Below are 24,587 nucleotides of genomic sequence, written 5' to 3' on the forward strand. Positions count from 1 at the left end.
GAAAATGAAAAGTTCAAATTATGGTAATTACATAAGCAGTGAGTTTAAATGAAGGAATAGGTGGATAAAGGTTCTGCACTGAACTCTCTGCAGGGTTAAATTAAGAAGAAGGTTAAGTATGATGTGTGTTCATCATGTGGCAAACAAACATCTATATGAACAAACAAAATCAAAAATTAAGTGTGAGAGTTCATTCTTGACCTTGGAAACAGCAGTTAAGAGCTTCTGACTCTTCTTTATCATTTCACTTGTTTTAAAAAGAATTATTGTATGTAGTTTCCTCTTTAAACACTTACTGTACATACATATGATCCCAGTCTGAGCTCAGTTTCCTCTGATTAATACTATGAATTTTTTTCTCAAAGTGAACCACTTCAAGCCACACTGATTACCATAAATATCACAAATAGCATTGTCAGTTACCACAAAGATGACCAAAGGATGACAAATACTACTAGAAAGTACCACAAAACTTTGGGTACACCATCTTAAGATATCCACAATGAATTTAACCCTTTAACCTTTAACCCACCCCTCTTTCGAAGGCGGTAGACCCTATTACCTTTTTAGGTTTCACAGTTGTCACACTGTGTCCTGAATTATAACTAGATTTGGATCTATCCATACATATATTACATGTGATATATTCATGTAATGTTTCATTGTAGCAGAAGTTTTGGAAAGTACATTGTGCTGCAATACTGCGGGAAGAACGGTGGGTGGGAGAAAGTTGGTACACAATTTTGCAAATAAACGTTAGATATATTTGTTCAACTATTCTTCACTGTTGTTTCACTGGGCGCTGCAAGGTCCCATTAAATGGGAATGGGTTAAAATGTTGAGCTAGAAAATAATCATGCACACACCCTCTTCCCATCAACTTGTGCATAGTGTAATGCCAGCGTGCAGGCAGACTAAATCAAACAGGATTAGATGGACAGGCCATATTAATCTACCCCAGACATTGAAAGGCTAAATCCATCATAAGGATTAGTTATGAAAAATGATATTTACCCAAACCCAATCAGCCTAATCTATGGCTGGGCAGAGGAAAATAAATATGGCTTCCAGACGAAAAATAAACATGAAGAACCTTATTTCAGCAGCCTGAAATTTACCTACGTTAGTTTGGGAGACAGCAAAGTGGAAAGGCTTCCACTGCTGCTGGTGCAAACTTCCAGTTTTATTGTTCGAAATCCTTTTCTGTAACTTTTTTTTTGGAAGATGAGAATTTAAACCATAATTTATGAAGTTTTGATAGCTTGCAAATCTTAATTTGTTGTTTACAGCTGTCAAACTATCAATGCTTTCAAGTCTCTATTAATAACAAATGTAATCACCAGTAATTTCATATTTAATCACATGTTAAAAAAAAGAAAGTGTAAGCAGGCAGCTTTTTGCTAACATGTTAGCTATAACTACTCTATTAGGCAACTGAAGTCCACTCAGTATCTAGTTTTAAAGGGCAGAAGCAATCCACTGATATCTATAAATCTTAGTGGAAAGAAGTGCAATGAAATGCAACTCTGTTGTTCTTTGTATTTATGCATTTCACACAACCAGTGTCTGGGGTGGTAGAAATCTAAATTGGAACGATCATCTGGAAACTGAAGACAGTTAGTATTAATAAATCTATGCTAGCAGGTCCAAGAACAGCACATTTTCTGCCCGCCAGTATAGTGGCTGTAAGAGGCTGTGACGTCAGCTGTAAGACCTCCATATATCAGGTTCTGTCGGTTTTCAACTATGTATGCCCTCTGGTGGCCAAAAAACATGTTGTTTTAATGTCCTATAAAAGCTACACAGATCCAAAAAGCAGGACAGGTGTCTGAAAACACTTTAAAAGCTGAAATCTTACTAAATTAACTGCATGTGTAAACTTTGACAGCCATATTTATACAGGGTAATGCTAAATGTTTATCCAGAAAAGTTATCTTTACCATTATCCTCTAATATGTCAATTGAAGGCCTATTTTCTATCTCCCATGCCATTTTCAAAACCCGATCACGACTTTAATCTAAACTTTGTTTTGTTTTCCTTCTCTGTCACTTACAGTGTGTGTCAGTCAGTCAAACTAACTGCTGTATTCAGAATAAGCCTTCCATCATCATTTCCTCAGACTGATAGTTTATAAAAAGGGAAACGGCACTGAGGCTCCGCCAATGCAAACACAATTTAATGTGAAGAAAAAAGGGAATGCTAATTCACCTGGGAAGACTGAGAGAGAGTGTGTGTGTGAGTATATATTGACTCTCACGGTGAGGGGTGTGTCTGGTGTTGTATTTCTAATCTGTAGTCTGAATAGGGAGTCCGAGAACACACTTGACTACCATAATGAGGTACTCTCAGTACTGTGTGTGTGTGCGCACGTGTGTGTGTGTGTGAGAGTGTGTGTGAGAGAGAGAGAGAGAGAGAGAGAGAGAGAGAGAGAGAGAGAGAGAGAGAGAGAGAGAGAGAGAGAGAGAGAGTGTGTGTGTGTAAACAGACTGAACGCAGAGCTTTATGAGTACCAAGGGAGGGGAGAAAGAGAGAGAGAAGAAAATAGGATAAAAGTAAGAAAAACTCCAGTGCTGAAAGAGGAACAAGAATCCCTAGAGTCCCCCCCCCCTTCTCTCTTTTATTCCTCTTCTCTTGCCTATACAAACATGTTCCTGCCCTCCTTATTCCCCCCTTCCTCCTCCTCTTCATCCCGCCCTCCCTCTTTTCAACTGCCCTCTTTATCTCTCCTCTTCCTCCTCATCTTTCTCGCTGCTGAAACACAAAGCCCTTGTAATCCTCATGATCCAGGCCTGACCAGAGGGGAAGTGAAGAGACACGAGCGAGAGACTGGAAGAGAGTAATGTGAAGAGGACGACAGTGGAAAAATATCTTATCGCACTTTAAGTATTTAAACTCCAGACTGCAGTTAAGATTTAAAATCATTTGTATAAACAAGAAAGACGACTCTATAGAGGTGGCTACTGTTTGTTTATCATTTCTGAATTCCGCTAATTATTGGTCCCTATCGATTTCTGCAACAAAAGAAACTAAAATATGTTAAAATCAAACCCCAGCTCTTTCCCAGGAGACAATAAAGTTGCCATAAACAATCAAAGTCTGTTGAAAAAGTCTGATTTTCCACTCTTCTCCCTAAAATACTTCTACACATCTCCACCAAACACCTACAAATCAGTATTTAATGATTCACGACCACCTGTAGCCAGAAGGAAAAGAATAAAAAGTTTCCATCCTGAGCTGTGAACTCTACAATGATCTGTCAAAGCAAACTCAGTTTTAAAAGCAGTTCAGGCCTCTTATGCAACCAGTGACACACTGTTCATTTTTAATGGAGGTCCTGCCCAGAGAGATGAAACCGCTGATGATTCAGACAGAAGTGCTGTGACGAGAACAAAGGCTCCTCTTCCTCTCTGCGAGGTTTGGTTCACATCAGAGGAGCCTGAGAGAGTCTTTGAGCGGCGAGTCGTCGGCGAATAAAGTCCACTTTACACTGCAATTTATTTCAGGGGGAAAGTGGACGGATATTTGGCGGCAGACAAAAACCCATCAGAGCATAGCTATCAGGTGGCTTCAGGACACACACACACACAGTCATCTACTCCCTTGCTGATAATAGGAGTCTGTTAGCGCTCCTTTTCTCAATCCAATCATGACATGATTTAAAGGCAGCAAAGCGTCTCAGACGACTAAAACTATTTACATCACATTTTCTCCTGATTTCGCTGCCTGCGTTCAGAGTGGTGCACTCACCTCCAGGCACCAGAGCTCTGGTAGCAAACTGTGATTTTAACACCAACATCTCACACTGAGAGTACATTTTCTGCTGGTAGAGAAGAACCAAACCCACATATAGCAGTTGACTTTCAGAGTTGACTCCATCACTACGAAGGGGGCCCAGCTACTGCTCAACAAAATCACGACTGTCTGCAGCCCTGGCTCCACAACGAGCAAGTGTGACATCAGGACAGCAGAAACTCTACACATCTTCCGTCGCAGACTTAAAACTCATCTGTTCAGCACTTCAGCATATTTGATGAAGTTGATGTACTTCCATGATTCTTTCAAATCTTAACAGAGGTAATGAACAGTACGGCACGATCAAAAGCTCTGACCGGCTCAGTTTTACCAACTGTGGAAACGGCCATCAATGAGAACAAAACCAGATTGACCCCCCCCCACCCACCCCTCAACACATACTCCTTGAGCCACTCCTCTCTGGCAGGAGGCTGTGGCCCATCAAGACCAAACCGGACTGCAGATGGCCTCATCCACAAGGCCTGGGACCCCCACTGACACCGACTCACATACCGCCACATAGATACTACACATTACATTAACGCAGTGGTTCTCAAACTGGGGGATGGGCCCCCCTGGGGAGGTATAGAACCACTGCAGGGGGGGGCGTGGATGACCAGGGGAAAAATATGGAGTGGAACTCAGTTGGATGAAGATGATTTATGTAGGGAAATTAAAGAAAGAGCGTTTGTTGATGCTATCGTGGTGACCTGAATCATTTCTTTTATTTCAAATCAAATTCACTTGGCTCCTTTTTTATTTGTTGCTCCCCCCATATTGTTAATGACTGATAAGAAGGGGGGCATGAACCACTGCATTAATGTAAGGTCTCCACATCCAATTTGACATGTTACATTAACACACATTTTTGCAAATCTCTAGGTTTTTATTTTCACACACTCTTTTCTTATTTACATTCTTTAGTCAATATTTTGCAGATTCCATCCTCTTTATTTTAAACACTGTACAGCTCTTCATTTTTGAATATATATATTTTACATATTTGGTAAATTTCTATTTTATATGACTCTTGACTTTTACAGTATTTGTTTTCTTTCCTCTCACTTGAAAACCTACTTGGGCAATAAACCTGATTCTAATATCGCACCTCAAAAATCTGTTTCAATAGGAATAATATCACATCAAGGAAATAATGATAGCATTTCATGGGACCTTTAAGAAATAACAAGCCAAAAGGATTGGGTTTTTCATTGGAAAACAGCATCCCGAGACTGATAAAACTGAATTTACGACATAAAACACTCTAATTTAAGTGTTTCAAAGAGCTTTAACAGCCTTGAGTTAGTTGTTAAAGATTTTTTAAGACTTTCTCAGGACCTACAAAACCCCTGATGAACAAAACACAAAGGGAAAAATCCGGAAAAAGCACGTTTGGTTGAAAAATAATTGCTTCTAGTTGCATAATGCCAGAAAATAAAAGGGGGGTGGGTCAAACCCTGACGAGAACGCAGTCCCAGCATAAGAGCAGCGAAATTGTTTAATTCAAAATGATGACAGTGAATGATTGAGGAGATCAAAATGATGTAGGAGATTAAAAATCCAGCCTATAGCTAATACGGGGGTGAAGAGGAGAGATAGTAGGGTGGAAAAAATCTTTAGAAAATAGTTTCATTATCTTACTCAATCCTTCCTGAAGCTTTTGGAAAATGTTTGAATAGTTGAAAAGAAGAAGTGCACTCTTGTTCACACACACACACACACTGAAAAATTTAGCTCTAAGGGAAGATAATCTTTAGAGAATAATTTTATTCTGTCATTAAATCCTCCCAGATGCTTCCGAAGAATATCTGAATGAGGAAAAATAACACACCACACGCTGGCGGCATTCACGCTTCATGATGAAAAACGAAACACTCATTTGTCACGGGCCACAGCTAGTCACACACATGCACACAATATACATGAGTTGAAATCGTGAACACACACACTGCAGGAGTTAGGAAGTAGTCTGAAAGGACGAACGCAGCTCTGACAGACAGACGTGTGTGTTTGTAATTATCCCGATGCTTTTCATATCACTTCACTTGATTTGTCTATGCTCTTTTATTACATGGCTTTGTGTGTGCATGTGTGTGCGTGTGTGCGTGCACTCCTACTCCTAGTCTCTGTTCTGTGACATCCTAGTTCATTAATTTTGACGGTGCTGTATAAACTTTAAACTCCTCACAGCTCCCGTGTGGCTCAACGCGCCTCCATGCAGATCAAACCAAGCGCTCCTCCCACAGGATGTATGTGTGTGTGTGTGTGTGTGTGTGTGTGTGTGTGTGTGTGTGTGTGTGTGAGTGTGAGAGAGAAAAACTATGGCCATCACAAACATAAACAATCATCTAGGGCTACAACTAGCTATTATTTTCATCATCAATTAATGCCATCCCTTTCCCAATCAATCGATTACGCATTTAGTCTATAAAATGACGTCCTAAAATTGTTTATTTTGACTGACCAACAGTCAAAAATTCAAATCTATTCAGTTTACAACGATATAAAACTGAGAAAAGCAACAAATCCTCATATTTGAGGCCATGAACATGGTTTGTGGCTGAAAGCTCTGGAAAAATTCCATTTAAATGGACCTCCTACTAGAAATATTTAGTCAAACTGTTATATCCAAGGTCAATAATATTTCTCAATATTTATTTTCTGACCTGTTTATAGTGTTTATAGTGTATCATATCGTTTTCTAGTACATTCTCCTGTGTGCACTGACGTAAAGGCAAGCTACTGTAACAAAGAGTTTCCCTACGGGGATCAATAAAGGATTTCTGATTCTGATTCTGATAATGAAGCTTCAACTTTGTTAGTGAAATCTCAATATGGAATTTGCTTTTAAAGAAGACCCAACCCCTGATGTTAATGCTCAGTCTGTTAAACCATTAAATTCTACATTTAAGACACGTTTAAGGCAAGTTTCTTGAAATGTGGATGTAAAGTAACAAGTATGAAGACTAAAGACAGACATACACTCAGAAAAACACGTGTTTCTGTGTGCAAGAGGACACTTGTCATTTACTGTATAACTACAAGTCAGTAAAGCTCCACAGAGATCTCAACCATATGTGAAAGAAATTAAACCTCAACCTGTTGCTACGGAGCACACACACTCACACACACACAAAGTCCATTTTAGAAGTAAGAAATGGAGAGAATAATAGAGAAAGAGGCTGTGGAGAGCAGTGAAGTAAGCTGTTAAAGCCATCAGAGGCAGGGAGGATCCCTGCTGTTGTCCATAAAAGCTTAAATGTAGCAGACAGCTTAGAGAGCCTGCTTCAGTACTTTTCCCTCCTCCTCTTCACTTTTCACTTCTTCTCTCCGAGTCTGCAGCATTTCAAAGTTCATGTATAATAAAAATGAGCTGCAGGTATTCCTGATTCAGCTACTTCTGTGATCAAAAAGGAATCAAGGGAATGGAACAGTTGACTCTTGCAGGGTAACAACAAAGCGTTGCTGTGGACCGTGTGCACAAGTCAACAATAAATATATTCAATGACACCCAAAAATCGACGCCTGGGACGCACAGGCCAACCACGGGCCGGGGCTTAACGGGAAACAAAAAGGAAAACATGAGGAAGAAGAAAAGATGCAGCTGCTCGAATAAATTTCAATTACATTTAGGGAAATTAAATAAATTCAGTAAAAACTAAAAGTGAAAAACGAACAGCAGTAAGCAAGCACTCCGTCCACACACTAGTGGACTTTATTACTGCCAAATGGCACATGGGCATGAATGATAAAATAATAAACAATATTGACTGACTTATGAATCTCTAAGCGTCACATATGAGCTAAGTAACAGTGAAGGAAATGGTCACAAACAGTAAACACATCTCCACTTTACAACTGTCTATAGCTCACCGCTGTAACACAACAGATCTCTCAGCCACTGCGTGTGATGACTTTCATGTTTCTAGTTTCCAGAGACAAGTAGAAACTTGCTGTGATGGGGAAGCGTTTCTGCTCTTTTTGTTACATTAACTCAGTGGAAAAGCACTCAAAGTTGCTTAAATGTGCAGAAAAAACAAAACAAAACACATATTCATGTTGCTGTGAAAAACTACACAGAGATTCAATCACACTTCCCAATTTTGGTAGTTTCTGTCAGACTCTTCTTCATAAAAGGGAAGTGACAATACATTTGTGTGTGTTTACTCCTGATTAATAAGTAGCTACGTAGCTAACATTATAGAAAACTTTTGATTAAGCATTATATCACTGCTCAGTTACTTAGTATGAACCTGCCAACATCAACTGATGGTTAGAAATTTGACAAAAAAAAGCTTAACTCAAGGTCCACTTACTGTGATGACCACATGCAAACACCATCTTCAGAGGAAGACCGTGACAAGTGGTTAAAAAGTCCGGAACAAGCTGATAAGTGGCCCGGAGTTCTGATTTTATTCGTCAAACTACTGTTTCCCAGGTCAAGACTTTGACAACGAAGTGAAACAAGGAGGTGTGGTTAACTTATAGTACAGAGTAGCTTGATGAAATGCAACAATTGATGATGCTTATTGTCCCAGTTTCACTTAAAAAAACAAAACAAACTACTGACCAAATACGTGCAGTGTTGGCCTAGAAGACCAGCAGGCCACCGGTTCGGTCCCTAGATTGGCAGGATAAATCTGGGTGGGGAAAGTGAAAGAGTAGCTCTTGCTCCTGAGATGCCCTTGAGCAAGGCCTGTAACCCCAAACTGCTCCAGTGGAGCTCCTCAGTGGCCAACAGATCAGACTGTTGTACTGGACAGCTTCCTGGTGTGAATGTGTATAACTGTGAGTGTGAGCAGGGCCTTCCTGAAGCCGAGCACAAACTGTACGGATTCGGACAGATTTTAGCCCCGCACTGGTCGTCCCAGACTAATTTTAGAATCTGAATTTCTGCCTCATTGGCTGCTGTTTGACGTGCAGTTTGAGGGAGCGATCAACGATCATGGCGAGCAGCAAAGAGCTGTGAGTCTTAACGAGAGCGGCGGCCGACCTGCCTCATCTTGCAGCCGAGCTCTCTGGAAGCACCTTTGTAGTTAAAAAATGTGTTTAGATGTGAGGGGTGATGGCAGCGTATGGGTACATTTTATAGTCAACAATGGATATTTTTCAGCAAACTAAAGAAGACTTTAAATGACTTCTAACAAGTGTTTTCAGATACTGTGATACATAGCATGACAGTAAATTATGTCTCTGTAAACTGAGAACACAAATCAGGTGTTGGAATAGATTTTCTGAAGGAAACTTTGCAGCAAACTTGAACCAGATGTTCCCCTGACAAAGCCTTTAAAGAGAAGAAGAAATAGAAAAGACCTGATAGTAATCAGCAGTTTCCATGGCGAGATAGGCAAGAAAAAGACATTCCCACAGAAACTTCAAAAGCAACTTTAAGAAACAACATGCATCGTGGAAGAACATAGCAGCAAAAATGGAGGCAAACACAAACAGCAGACCGACTTTTCTTCTTCTTCTTTAGTCCAATCCCAGTGCAACTTGGAGCATAAAGAGTATAAAGCTTTCCACCACGGTGAAGGGAAGGAAGCCACACTCTGCTGGCCAACACAGAAAAGAAAATACTAAAAACCACACATGAGCATCCATTCACCCACGCCCTCCGAACACACACATACTGCACACACTAAAATACTGGCAGCGATCCTGAAACTATTCAATCACACCACACTCACATAAACACACCACAGTACCAGTTGGCAGCTGATAAAAGTCTGCTCCAAGTCATCAACTTTGCCTTCTAAGTCTCTTTCTCCTTCCCTCTTTCACTTTCCTTTTACTTCCTTCTTTCCATTTTTGTTCTTTTGTGATTTTTTTCCTTTATTTGCTGCTTTCATCCTTCTTGGCTGTCTTCCATCGCTTTCACATTTTTTCTTTCTTTCCATCATTTTTCTGCCTTTGTTTTTGCAATGTTCCTACACATTCCATTTATCATTAGTCAGGTGTCCTTCCTCATTTCGTTCCCCCCTCCCTCCCTCTTTTTTTCTTTCCTTCCTCACTCTCTTTCCTCCCTCCCTCCCTTCCTCCCTCCCTCCCTTCCTTCCTTCCTTCCTCACTTCTTTCCTCACTTCTTTCCTCCCTTTCCTCCTTCCTTTCTCCCTCTTTCTTTGCTTCCTTCCTTCCTTCCTTCCTTCCTCCCTCCCTCCCCTCCCTCCCTCCCCTTTTTCTTCCTTCCTTCCTCCCTCCCTCCCTCCCTCCCCTCCCTTTGTCTTTTTTTCCTTCCTTCCTTCCTTCCTTCCTCCCCTTTCTTTCTTTCTTTCTTTCTTTCTCCCTTCCTTCCTTCCTTCCTTCCTTCCTCCCTTTCTTTCTTTCTTTCTTTCCTTATTAAAGCTATGGATTAATGAGATGATTATCGTCATATATAATGACAAAGATGGACACACACTGAGTTTTGGCAGGTCTGAGGAGATGTTTGCCATCTGTCTGTGTGTGTGTGTGTGTGTGTGTGTGTGTGTGTGTGTGTGTGCGTGTGCAAAGACAAAAATGAACTCCAGTCAAACCCACGCACCTCACATTTTACACAGTGATACAGTTCTGGGACTAAATCCAAACACAACAGCCAGACACACACACTCACACACACACACACACCACACACACACCACACACACACACACACAGACACAAATTGTGTCTGAATCACGTGCAAAACTCCAACAGCAGCAGACATGGTGAGGTAAGTGATGAAGTGATGAAGAAGATTAATAGAAAAGTGAAAAAGAGACGACTTGATGAAAGCTCTCTCCGACATCCACACGTCTTATAGTTTTGCTCCATAAAAATGAACCTGTGGTGATATTAATCATTCACTAGAGTTTGACTGATGTGGCTTTAAGAAGGTCAGTATTGATATTTTCTGGACAGAATCTGCTGAGAGCTCATGCTCATGTACCGATATTCAATATTTAAAGAACAAACAGTGTTGCTCACTCAGTGTCTATGCGGTTGTTTCTATTTAATGAAGTTGTTAAATACTTATGAGACCAAATTAATTAAAAAACATGATATTTCCTCACATTTATTCAGTGATTTTACACGAGAGGAACTAAACAGGAAGACTGAGGCTGACCGTGTGACAGTAGAGATTCTCAACTCAAAAGCAACTCTCAGGTCAATTGGGGCAAGTTCAAAGAAAGTCTCAAGCCTCAAGTCAAGTCCAAGTCAAGTATTAAGTCTTGTCAAAGCAATTCCCAAATCGAGTACCCAGTCAAGTCCCAAGTCAGTTGAGACAAGTCAAATAATCGAGACGTGTCTGTGTCGAGTCTCAGGTATTGTCAACCTTAGTCTAAAGTTTCACATCCTTAGGGTTAGTGAGAGTCAAGTCACAAGTCTTTATAAGCAAAATGCAAGTTGGCTGCAAGTCTTTCGTGTCCCTGAGTTGATTTATACATAGCTGAGACCAAGTCCTCTCAATGCATTAGCCTAAATTAAATACTCAAGGTGTGTGGCTATGCAAGGTGTGCTTAGCGCTGTCTCATTTCTTTTTTATTGTTCCAGGATTTTAAAAAGGTCAGAACTTGTGTTTTTGCTTTAAAATTTCAAGTCAAGTCAAATAGAGTCTTTATGGAGTCAAGTTGCAGAGCAGACAGGTCCTAATCGAGTGTCAAGTCCTCGGTTCTGTAACTTCAGTCTGACTCGAGTCTGAGTCTCAAATCTCAAGTCTGCAGCCCTGCTATTATATTTAGGTTTTTGGGTTTAGTTTTAGGATTAGATTTCGAATAGTTGTAATTAAAGTTGAGGTTAGGGGGGATGAAAGTAAACAAAGGAACATATTTGACCTTATATGACTGCGGTTTGCACTATTTGTTCAGGAGGAAAGACATACAAACGCAAACCACGGGAAAAAAGAATAAAACTGAGCTGAGCAGGACTTATCGGTTGTAGTTGGTACACCTGAAATATGAGAGAGGGATGAATGATATGACCCTGAGAAATTGATATCTTAAAACTCACCCACCAACCCACACACACACACACAGACCCTTGTATTTGCTTTCATAAGATTTGAGGGAGTGACAAGGTACAAGTTCCCATGGAAGGCTGAGAAAATTAAGCAGTTTATGGGAACAAGAAAGAGGGGGAATGAGATATTGAGAACATGGAGGCAAGAGGGAAACAGTGATGGATGGAAGACAGAAGGGGAAGTGGAGGAAAAGCGCGCGCGCACACGCACACACACACTGTAGCGACACGCTTTAATGTGAGTTGGCAGACTGTGAGCGGACAGAAGCAGATCATAGAAACCAGTCATTCAGATCAGACGACCATTCAAAATCAACCCGGTCACAGTGAAAGGTTTCATTTTGGTCCAGTGTGAGTTTCACAGCAATATATTTGGACTGAAACAGCTGACAAATTATTACCCTAATTGACATGTTTAAACTATTTTAGAAATATTCAATGTTTTTCTCCCAAAAAACTGCAGGGCAATAAATGAAAGAATAAACTGTCTTTACTCATTTTGGGGTTATGAACTGAGAAAGCAAAAGCCAAAATAACCCTGCAGCGGAGGTATTAAAACCATTACCATGGTAGGTAATCTGTGTGTGCACAATTTATCTTCTTGTGTGTGTGGTAGAAGTGCCCAAAAATTTGTACCAGACAAAAAAAGACAAAACATAACCACACCCGCTGTGATGTTGGGTGTGGTCAGAGTTTCAAGAGACTTGTACCTTTCAACCTATTGAGGACAATGAAGCTGTGTTTCTCCTCCTTGCAAAATCCAGTGTGGACTTTAAGAGGAAACAAAAGAGGAGAACTGTATGATAAGGGGCAACAGTCTCCACACTAATATGTAAAGAAAAGATAATAATATAATACAACAGCAAACCAAATGGTTTCGTTTAGTGCTTGGTAACAAAACGTCAATCTAAACATCCAATAAAAAAGGGGATTACCAGAAACTTGTATTCATTTCTTTCTGAGGAGTTGGTGCTTTACCCCTGTCTAATTGCATTTTTTTCCTTGTACACAAGCACCTGTACAGTGAAACTAACCGGAGACTTGCTAACTCTGGGGAAAAACTCAGTAGCCAAAACAGCTGCCGCCAGGCCAACAGGGAAAACTCTAGCGGTAAGAGACATGTCGTCAAATATGATGCAGCCACAAAATTTGTCAGAAACTGGTTGCTATTATCACCCTGTTCTCAGGTCCTGCAGGGTCAAATCTGAACCCAGAACAATGCTGAATGCCACCCAGAATCAAGGTGGACGCAAAATCAGTTAAGGTTGGGACATGTCGCTGAGGTTCTGGCAGATCTGGCCTGAAGACCTCTAATGTGTGTTTGTGTCCAAACCAAGTCTTATTGTAATCCCTTATCTACTTGAGGTTGACATCTAAACGACTTGAGCTTAACTTCCTAAATCCCCATCCTACATGAATTATAGTCCCTGTGTGCGTGTGTGTGTGCGTGTGTGTGTGTGTGTGTGTGTGTGTGTGTGTGTGTGTGCTCTCTCGTATTATTTGGACGTTTATGATCCAAACTTCTTTAAAGGGCAATTTGTTGAGGGAGTTCAAATAGAAGAAGAAAGCAATATAATAAGAGAGAGAGAGAGAGAGAGAGAGAGAGAGAGAGAGAGAGAGAGAGAGAGAGAGATGTAGCATGTTAGTAATTGGCTAATATGTGAGAAGAGTGTTTGTATGAGGGGCAGCAGAGTCACAGCAAGAATTCATTTCTTAAAAACAGCCTGAAGCCTCAAATTAACCCGTGAACCCACCTCCTGCCCCACCACACACACACACACACACACACACACACAGGACAAAAAACAGATAAGCAGCTGAAGCCGCCAAAATAAACAGCCAATGGCATGCATGGGAACCTACAATGCTTTCTGATGACAGCAGAGGAGGGGTGAAAGCTTGAACAATGGAATTAATACTCAAAAGGGTGAAAGAGTTTGACAAGAAAGAAAAGGATGAAAAAGAAAAAAATATTTTGTGAGAAAAAACTGAGAAAAACTATTTTGGGAGATGAAAATATGTTTTTATGACAAGATTTAAGAATAACAGTCAGAGGAAGCTGGAACCCTTCCTTACCTGTTCAGTGTTCAGGCCTGTTGATCTCTGATGACATCAACCACCTCACTCTCCTAAAAGAAACACAAAAAATGGCTGAAGTTATACAAATCAGTTTGGGTAAATTTGGGATTTGTAGCTGGGAGCGTTGGTCATCTGATATCTCAAAACACAGCTCGGATTTGCTGAAACTTGAAGGAATCAATGGCTGGCCCGAGGGTTGCACTCGAATTACAGGTCAAAACCAGGTGACATATTTGTTACTGAGGATCCCCAGAGAGGAGCTGCATTGTTATAGGCACATATTGCAGGTTTCCATTGTCGACTTCGCCTGATGAATTTACAAGCAACAATCCAAACCTTTCCTCAAAAACGTCCTCATACAAAATTGCTGGTTGCATGTCTACATTTAACCCGAACTTGCTGCATTGTTGCTTTTATTGTGTTTTTACATTTTAATAGTTTTTAGTCCATCTGCTCTTGTATTCCAGTTTTCCCACATTTATTGGAGTTTAATGTGCAATGTGCATATGCAATTATTAGAGAAGTGACAGTGGTTATACTGTCACCAAAAAGGCCACTTCGCAGCTCTTGATGAGTCTGTGCTGCTGTGACAGTGTGCGGGTGGTGGTAACAGGGTGGGGCTCTAAAATACTAAAAAAAACAATAGGAGTCTGGCTGTATAAACATGATGAAGTGTCTATAAAAACATTTATTGCTTTGGATGCAATTTCAAAATGTAGTGAAGCGATTTAAAGCAATATTTAAGAAATAATAAATACAGTAAGTATTTAACACGCAAAAAAGATACTTTTATAGCTGTTGATGAGATCAAACAGCTATATGAATGTGTGCATTTAAATATGTGCAAATACATGAATGCTCTGGATTGCTGCCTCATATGCTGACATAGTATCGATTACAGATGAAAATAACTTTTGTTTCGTTATAGATTAATTTATGTATCTATGTTTTTTGTTTAATTTTTTGGTCTAGAAAAATCATAAAAAATGTCCACCTTAAGTTCACAGCGGCCAGTGAGGCCTAATGGCTTTGATGATCCTCTGACTTTTCATTGAGCGCCACCATCAGGTCAAAATGTTACTTTGTCCATCTTGGTTTATGACCAAATACCTGCAAAACTAATGACATTCCCATTAGCTTAAGCTGTACTTTGTGTTTAGTGCAAACTAGCAAATGTTAGCATGCTAACATGGTAAACTAAGATGTTGAACATGGTTAACATTAACTGCTAATGTCAGCATGTTAGCATTGTCATTGTTAGTATGTTAGCATGCTGATGCTCAAAGCACTGTTCCCGCCCACCCCCTCCGTCTCCCGCCGCCCCCTGGCGAACTCGAGTAACCACGATTAAACGATATGAAAATGATCGCCCACTTCTAGGTAATGATAATGCATATTCATTTATTGGTCATCCCTCCATAAAGTTACATAGGGTTCGTATATATTTGGAAGGTAGCACTTTCAAATAATCTTAACCCACACAATGTTACTGTGAATAATGGTACAAAATCAGTTCCACCAAATTTAAATCTGGCCCGACTGCTACAGAACCTGCTATAGAAAAGCCTGTGGATCAAAGTGATGGCAATGTTAATTAAACGTAATTAATTCACAGAAACGGCCAGAAATCTTGTATTATCTATCAGAGAGAAAAGCATATTACTGCCTGGAATAATAACAAAAAGCTGGAGCTCTCCCTGAGTTTAAATAGACCCCTTCATCAGGGCATGAATTAAACTAAAGACATTTTAATTTGTGATAATACGAGAAGAGAGCCTCAGTTTTTCTCTCAGAACGATAACATTAATGCTTATAGGCTAGCCAGGCTCTAAAATAAAGGGACTTTTTAACTGAGAAGATAAAGGAAAAATCAATTTGAGGAGTAATCTTCATAATGAGACAACCAAATAGACAAAAAGCTACCGCCACTGCGGGTGTATAACGAACAAAGACCAGCCATGGCCCAAATGTTGCTGAGTAAGCCTCCGGTAATACAGTTCACAGGTATCTTAATTTTCATTTCACACTGTTAAACTCAGATGAGGAAGCTGCTCGCCTCTCCTGCATAAACACAAATGAATGTCGCCTTTCTCGTCACACTGAAACAAGTGGCAAAGCAGCTAGTGAGGCGAGACACTGAATGTGTGTGTGTTTGTGGTGAAGTTTGTTTGGCAGCACTTCTAACAATGTTGAGGCCCTCGGTGCTATCCAACAGAATGGCCCAGTCTGTCTCCACTCTATCTCAAACAACCATATGCTTCTGGATAGCAGAGCCGACTCGTGTATGTCTGTGTGTGTGTGTGTGTGTGTGTGTGTGTGTTCATTTGTTTGTGTGTGTGTCCACATGTCTTAGCATCCTAACATCCAACATCTAAACATCCAGATGGCGAAGCATCAGTTGACACAATGTTTCCTTCCATCATCAGGAAGTAGCCTGAAAACCGCGAGGACAATAAATATTCATCATCTGGGCTTAAGGGGCCGACCACACCGCTTGCTTGACAATTATAGTGTAGTTATCTTATTATAAGTATAACAAAAAAAGACTGAAGACGACACGGAGAATAAGGGAAAATGTGGTGTCAATAACCCAAAGGAACGAATTAAATTTGAGAGGAAGCGACAGATACGGTTTGTTAAAAAACCTCCAGACAAATCCAGTCCTCCTCGTTTACTTTTGAAGCGTTTAATAGCTGGATTTATGTTCTCAGAGTGTTTAGATGATGGTAAAACCACAAATCAGTCCAACAGTAGTTATTTTCAAAAAAGGAACCAATCAAAAACTTGCTTTCTAGCTCCACCTAAACTGTCATATTTCTCAGGTTCAAATTTATGATGAGACAAAAGACAATTGACTGACGCATCCATTAAGTCGACATCATTCTCAGTCGGCTGTCGCTAGGAACGGTTAACATTTGTCCTGCTGATGGAAGTAGATTTGAGAGTTGTCATTTCTGTATGTGGACCTACAGCAGCCTGTGCAGCGGTACAGAACAGCCAAGCAGATTTGAGGTCATTTAGAAACAGAAACATAAGCTTGGAGCCCTATTTTAAAACACTTTCAGGAGACAAGTATTTCATAACTACTGTGCATTAATGTCTTTTTCCATTGTTTTGTTTTTCTCATATTGTGTTATTTGTGTTAGTTCTCTGTTGAATTTTTCTTTCTTTCTTTATTTTAATAATGTTATTGTCTTTCGTAGTTGTACATACGAAAAGTAATATAATTCTATAATTCGTATATAACCCACGTAATAGGGAGTCACAAGGCAGTTTATCACATTTAATCATTAGGATGCGACTCCGTAATTATGACGGGATCAAAGGAGGAAGTCAGATGAAATACAAAGAGCGTCAAAGTCCATGTAGGGAGGTGGACGGGGTGGATGGATGCGTCAAACACAAGACTTCACCCAGGAGACGTTAGTCAACGTTGTCATGCTTACTTATTTTAAGTTACGTAGGTAAGTTAAGTGTTTACGTCACGTGACTTACTGTGAGTTACTAACGTAACTTACTTATTTTAACCGTAACCGTGAGCTTTTCCTAAACCTAACCAAGTAACTAAGGCCGTTTCACAACGTTTGACATGTGTTACCATGACGACGAAGGCCCGGTACGCCTGTTGCTGGATTGCTGGACTGTATCATGCTTTAAAAACAATAAAGAAAGATTAAGGGATCCATATCAACACTGTTTATGTTAGTCAGGTTAGTAAGCCAGCTCCTCGAGAGCCAAGCAGAGTTTTGTTTACCAGCAGCTGAATATAATGACGGGGTTATTTTCACACTATAACCTAAAACATCCGTCTGATGGAACAGTAGCTTTAATAATGTTATTCAAATCTAATACTTAATAATGATGATGTAAAATAAAGCCTATTTCACTTTGATTTTCCTGTTTTAGCAATACTCCATACACCTGAACGTGTTTGAAACTACTGAATATGTTACATAAATATTACTTGGGAGTCATAAGCTATGATTTTCTGTTTCTTTTCATTACAAATAATTAATAAGTGGCTCACTGTGACGACAGGCGCATTTAATTATCGTTACTGATGTAAATGCATGCAATACAATTAATCTCCATTTGTTTCTGTTGTTGAATGCAATGTGCAACTGTAGAGCGCCAATTTCTAACTACATTAAAGAAGAAAATAATCTGATAGATGTCCACTGAGTGAGACTAACTTTGGGGGTTGTTTCTTTTCCTCATCTGAGGACAGACACATCTCAAAATATCGGTAACATTTCCATGAGTTTTATTACATTTTCAGAGGGTTATTGAGCATTCTTCTCTCAGCTGGCTCTCCACTGACCTCTCCTCTGCCTCTTTCATCTTCATTCTCCTTCTCTTCAATATGATTTAACTGGCTGTGAATCAGTGAACGGCTGGAAAAAGCAGAAGGCTGCGCAGTTGCATATTATCTTGATTTAAAGAATAAACTTTTTTAAACACTTCAGATTTTTTTTTTGACAATGGCAATGTGAATTAAATGTATTCTGACTATGATTTATAGTAGTAGCAGTAGTATAAATAATGATTTGACTGACTTTCCATTTGGCCAAACTTATATAATAATGAGGCAGACGGAGGACAGACACACACAGCAGGTCCAGATTGTAGGCAGGGACGCCCTCTGCTCTCTGTCTGACCTCTACAACAGGGGAAAAAAACAAACACATACACGCATTGTCTGTCTATCTCACTCACACACACACACACACACACACACACACACACACACACCATGAGTCATGTGGCAAGAAGAGACGGTCGAACAAAGACCCCAAACATGCTTTCTTTTATGAACATACACACACTTACACACAACTGAAGTTCATGCTCAATGCTTAATTTTTGTGCATTTAAATACTAACACACACAAACACACACTCTGAGACAAGTGGTAGAAACAGCATGAATGAGTAACAAACAAGTAAAATGTCAACCAGATGCTGGAACAGTTTCATTCTTAAAAGCCAAACATTTTGGATTTAATTGGGAACTTGTTGTTGCCTTAGCACTTCAATTTTTCTTTTGTTAAGAAATTGTGTGTTTTAGGGATGTCTCTCTCCACCATGGGGAACTCAAACCCAGAAATTAGAAAACAAACAGTAGCCAGTGGTCAGTCTGTAAATCTGGAACTTCAAATTCAGTTTTTCTCCTCCTGGAGTCGGAGCTGTGTTCACATTTTTAGGATTAACCCTACATAGACCTCAAAGCAGCTTGGAGCAAAGTGGCCAATCATGACCCATTTGGGCTCCGATTATATTAAGTATTGGTAGCACTTAGATACTTTAAACCCCCCATTTAGCATTTATAACCACAATTTAACATTTAATAAATGGTTTATAACACACTACAATGTAGTTGTAAGCAGATAAAAGTGTTAATTCATGTATTTGTCAACACCTATAACACCTCCTGTGGACACCCATAAGTGGAGGCTGGTGTGTAAACAGATAATGAATGATAATCTAGCAAAACACAGTTGTAATAATATAAGATACATCTTCATAGGAGAAGTTATAATTGTTGACTAATACTGTACATGAAGAAATGTTTAAAAGACCTTATAGCTGCTAACTACATTATAATGTAGTTAGTGTTATAAATAGGGCAGCACAATATGGTAAAAAAAAATCATATTGCGATTATTTTGACAGATATTATGATTGCAATATGAGTCACGATTAGTGGGAATTAACCTTTTATATCACAATTTTAATTTTCACTGAAAAAACTATTAAAATCATGATAATGTTACATTTGTTAGGTTCTGTACCAAACAAACATGTTTTCTTACATCTGGAGAACAAGATTTGTAGGCCAGCGCATCTCTGCAGCAGTAGTATAGGATTTCATTATAATGCTGTTTTGTCACACATTTTACCTTCATCAAAGCATTGCTGCTTCTGCGATTTGGATATTGCACTTAGCCATACTGCGATTTCGATAATATTTAGATTAATTGTGCAGCCCTAGTTATAAATCATTAATTATATGTTTATGTAGTGCTTATAAATGCTACATTTGGGGGGGGGGGTACAGTTGATACCTCATTAATTACTCCGCCAACTAGTTTCTTGATTCACTGAAAAACTGCTGTCTATAAAATGTCAGAAAAAAGTGAAAAACATCTTCACGCATCTTGTTTTGCCTGACTAAACAGTCCAAAACCCACACATATTCAATTCACAATGATATAAGACAGAGAAAACCTGAAAATTCTCATATTAAAGAAGCTTGAACTAACATATTTTTGGAATTTTTTGCTTAAAAATGACCAATAAACAGTTAAACACTCATTGTTTCAGCACTATGGCCCATATTGAAACTAAAAATTAAATGTTTTCTTTTTTATACTCAAGTGAAATTTAATTTAAAGTGATGCTTTGTGGTGTTTTAGCCGCTACTGATCACATACCAGGTTTCAAGTCTCTTCTCCCCTTTTGATTTTAATAAACAGAAAAGTGCAGCTGAGGCCTGGAGATCATCCTGCTCATTAAAATTAAGGAGACATCTACTCTGTTTGCAGATGATGTCATTCTTGTGACTGATATGTGATGTGCAGTAAGAGTCGTTTGAGGTGATGTTTATGCAAACCTTAAAGTAAGGTCACAAGCTCTGCTGGGTGAAATTACAGTTTTAAACAGCTGTAGTCTGATTTTTCTACAGAATCGCAAAGGATTTCACAGAATTAATTCATTAAAACACAACTTCCCCATAAACAAGATTGCACGCAACTGCAAGCTCCCCTTACACTATTCTATGCACACCTACATAGACACATTGATTTCCAATTTCACACACACATGCTTGCTTTCACACACTTAACAACAACCTTTAGTGACAAATGCATCAGTGAGTCCTGTTTCTGTGGCCGAATGCTTTAGTTACACAGGTGTGAAAATCATGACAGTTTTATGTTCAGGTCAGCAAACCTCGTGGCGGCTGACAGGCCTTTTCTCACAGCAGACATTTTCACACATTACAGTAGGAAAAGCACAGGCGTAAATAATAACATTAATGACGGCTGAACTCCATTTAGCTACTTAAATGACCAAAAACTAGCTTTTCAGCTTCTTTTAAGTTCTTTTTTTAGTTCTGGCTGCACATAGCCTGTCATATGGCGCTCACCAACCCCCACAATATAAAACTGCACCTGCTGTTTCCAACAAACAAGCTCATAGTACACACTACCTGCTCAGCACCAAACAGCAGACAGACACAGTTAGAGACTAGCTGGTGAACATAGTGGAGCATTTAGCAGCTAAAGAGCCAGATATTTTTCTCAGGAGCTGGTGGAGCGAAAGGAACTGTAAAAGAAGAGTGAATATTCATCAGGTGGACACAAACATGTCTACTAATGAATGTTAATGCTGCCCAGTGTCTGCTGGATGTGTTAGCATGTTAGCCGCAGCATCTCATTAATTGCTCGAAGAAGAAAAAAAATAAAATCAAGATTAAAATTTTTGGCCCTATCACCCAGCCACAGTTCACAGTTTAACCATAGAGATGAATATAAGAGTGGGACAAACCAAAGGTAAAGATGGTACAGGTGAAATACTGTGAAGAGGTGTCAAGAAGAGAGGAGGAAGATAAAAAAAACAAAAAAAAAGCTAAATGTAAAAGTACTGTGAAAAAGATAAAAGAGCTATTCTGTCAAAATAGATAATGAATGTTAAATTTATGCAAATGGTAAAACTTTCAGTCCTTTTTAAACATAGGATTTTAAAATGTGTAAATGACTGTGCAGACGTGTGCATTTGTGTGTGTGAATGGAGGCTTATTTGTGTAGGATTTTAAGCAATTAGGACAGGAAACAGGCGCTGTTGCTTTGGCTTCCCTGTGGAATTGAGCTATGCACCGTCACACACACACACACACACACACAAGGAGCAAATTCCCACACTGACCAACAACACGGTCTCAGCTGTGAAACATCACACACACACACACACACACACACTTAATAACACACCCTCAACTTCCTCTTGACCCATTTCCAAACACAACACACCACCTCTGTCTTCATTCCATCCCTCCATCTCTCCATCTCTCCTCATCTGCTGTAAGCAAAGCAGACCAGACCACTTCTGCTTTGTATCACCAGATCAGAGGACACACACACACACACACACACACACACACACACACACACACAGTTAATCAGTTTGTTTATGAGGCCAAAGGCATGCAGGACAAAATCCTTCTCTGCACTGTACTGTGTGTTTATGTAATCTGCTGCACTGTTTCAGGGTTCAGAGGGGTAATGACTCTACTGTAAGTCTGATAAATGGGACCGATATTTTGGCTTTCATTTAAACTTATTTTGGTGAATTGTTTGTTTATTAAAGAACTGATACCACACAGACTGGGACTTAAGGTTTAACTGATGCTAATCATATGTTTTTATCAGCTTCCACATGCATGAATAAGTTGTTACTTGTCCCCTTCACTTACTTTAGTTTCAGGTTGATTTTCTTATTAAAGTCTCTCTGAACTGCATCCTCTTTACTGTCCAGCCACCTCAGTCCAAATGAGAGAAGAGAGTTGGTAATAACTGAAGGCGAATCAGATGACCACTCAACATTTTTATCATATGCTCAAAGCAATACGCTTACCTCTCAGGCTACTAAAGGGCCCCTTCCTCACTGGTGGAGGGTGCTGGGGCTGTATGCATCCCGAGAGGACTACCTGCAGACACTACTCAGGGCTGGAAAAAGTAGCATCCTCCCAACTGCATTTTTAGGGTTAAAAAAATCTGTATTCAATTCAATATATATTTTATTATAAGAGTAACAGATTCTGTCTTTGGTTAGGTTATAAAACTATTAGTCGATTAATCGATTAGGTGATTTATTAAGCAAAAATACCAATATCATTTAGTGGTTCCAGCTTCTCACCTGTGTTTTATAAACTGAACATCTTTGGGTTTTGGATAGTTGACATAAAAAGCAATCTGAATTCTGGGCTCGGTTTGTCAATATTTTTGGACATTTTAAAGACTAAACAATGAAAATAATCATTAGTTGCAGTCATACATGTCCTAATGTTGTGGTCTTCTCTGATGTTGCATCAAATACTTGAATGTAGCCCTTAATTTGTTTTTAAAACTGTATAAATATACCTAAACTAGTTTGACCCATGTCCCGGTGTCTAAATGCTGTTTCAAAAGCTTCAAAGGCAATAAATTGTTCAAATTAATTCAGATGGGGCTGACAGGGCTGGGCATCACTTGGATATTCCAACATTAGTGCCAATACCATACCTGAGCTTCAGTACCAAACACCACACTTTCTTCAATCTTTCAGGGACATAAACGTGTTTTTCTTTTCATTTACTTAAAGAAGCCAAACTTCTCAATGTGGCGTACAACACAAGCAGCCGTAAAAAAACAATGTGACTTAAGTGAGGAACTATCTGATCGAAGAACCAGCGAAGAAGTGCATGAATCTGACCAAACAATTCAGGCTAACTTTCAGTACTTGACAGATTTTGATACCTGGTTGGTTTTTGTATATCATTGTATATTGGTTTTTGAGGATCGCACCCGCAGCGACCCGGGTTCAAATTCTACCTGGGCCCTTTGCTGTCATCCCCTCTCTCCCCTGCCTTTCCTGTCTCTCTCTACTGTGATTATCAGAGCAGAAATGCCAAAAAAACATTTTAAACACATAATCACAGCCTGGTGTGCAGTCAAATTGTGTGTAAAGTAAGTAAGAAATGCCATTAATGTGCTTTAGAGACACACTGTAATAGTAGTAATTTGTAACAAAAATAAGAAAATACACCCATTTGAAGGTTTGAGGAATAAAGAGGAGATGAAATGAGGAATGCAAGGATGGAAGGAAAACAAAGAGGAGGTGTAAGCAGGAAAGGAGGGAGAGGAGAGATAAAAAGTGTGGAGTTGAACAGAGCTGCAGCAGTTTGTTTAACAGTCTGACAGGAAATATTGAATCTGGCTCTATCAGTATGCTCTGATCATGGCCACCGAGACAGACCAGCGCCGAAATGAAGTGGAAACTAAATGGATCCATGTTGGTGGAAGAATTTCTTTGTTTACAGAGATACGTTTGGAGAGAGGTAAAGAGGAGGAAATGAGAAAGAGACAGAGGGCAGACAAATCTAAGATACACCAACTGAAAACCAATATGTGAAAGCATTAAAGGTGGATCTTTCTATCTCATGCTTCTGCACTTTACCTCCCTTTTCTCCCCCAATATCTCGCCTCCTTCCACTCCAATTTCTCTCTCTGAAAACTCATTTCCAAGGATTTATAAAAGTAACATTATGTTGCAACAAGTGAGGTGATATTCCTTTATTTCCCCAGAGACAGTTGACTGAACACCCACCTGCTTCACATTCACTTAATTCCACTCATTCATAACTGGGAGATGCCAAATACAACCACGCTCCACAGTCATGTTGTCCATTTAGACTCCAACAATTCCTCAATGGAAGTCTTTGGCACAGATAAGAGAGGTATTCTTTCATTTTCCTGACTGTTTTTCAAGTTATTCAATGGATTCAAATATAATATTAGCTTTTCAATAAATCACTTAAATGTTTATTCTTTAAAATGTCAAAAAAATAGCTAAAAACACGTGTTCAAATTGCAAAATTCCAAAGATATTCAATTTGTAAGAAAAGCAACAAATCCTCACATTTGACAAGCTGGAATCAGCAAATGGTATTTATTATCCTATAACACTTGATTTGATTAACTCAC

At 39.4% G+C, this 24,587-nt stretch overlaps 1 protein-coding gene across 3 annotated transcripts in view; it reads right to left on the bottom strand.

Moving 5' to 3' along the window:
- LOC122871541 (plexin-B2-like) overlaps positions 1-24,587 on the bottom strand; it is a 190,400-nt gene that overhangs the window by 94,622 nt on the left and 71,191 nt on the right. For 2 of the 3 annotated variants that reach the window (XM_044186763.1, XM_044186762.1), the window contains one exon: positions 13,844-13,896. The exons of the other annotated variant lie outside the window; for it this stretch is intronic. The gene's annotated coding sequence lies outside the window, so the exon portion shown is untranslated. The remainder of the gene's footprint in view (positions 1-13,843; positions 13,897-24,587) is intronic. 3 annotated transcript variants of the gene reach the window in all.

Source organism: Siniperca chuatsi, linkage group LG23 (assembly GCF_020085105.1).
Source record: "Siniperca chuatsi isolate FFG_IHB_CAS linkage group LG23, ASM2008510v1, whole genome shotgun sequence".
NCBI classification, from domain to species: domain Eukaryota; kingdom Metazoa; phylum Chordata; class Actinopteri; order Centrarchiformes; family Sinipercidae; genus Siniperca; species Siniperca chuatsi.